Source organism: Sorex araneus, chromosome 3 (genome assembly GCF_027595985.1).
Source record: "Sorex araneus isolate mSorAra2 chromosome 3, mSorAra2.pri, whole genome shotgun sequence".
Lineage (NCBI taxonomy): Eukaryota > Metazoa > Chordata > Mammalia > Eulipotyphla > Soricidae > Sorex > Sorex araneus.
Window position 1 is genome coordinate 227,162,762 of NC_073304.1, and position 449 is coordinate 227,163,210.

The window sequence follows — 449 nt, forward strand, 5'->3', positions numbered from 1 at the left end:
TCTAGCTTCTCATTCATTTTACCTTCTTGGGACTTGTTTCACGTAGATTTATCAAATCTGGATTATTTGACCACATACACCGCTGTAAAGAGATGCTCTCCTTCCTAGTCTGGATTTAATGTACCCACCCTAAAATTCATGCTCTGAATTTTGATGCGCCATCTGTAATTGTCCCAGTGACCAAATTTTACTTTGCATCTAGTTGTTGATTTTTGTTTTTTTTCACCCTCTGTAAAATATGAAGCAAGCAAACAATTTCTTAAGTTTCTTAGTGTTCCAGGGAGGAGCGTGGTAGGGGCTGGAGAGCTAGTGCAGCGGGTCAGCCGCTTCTCTGGCATCTCAGAGTCAGTCCCCGGCATCCCATGTGGTCCCCTGAGCCCCTGCCAGGAGTGATCCCCGAGCACTGAACCTTGAGTAAGTCCTGAGCACCACCAGGTGTAGCACAAGAA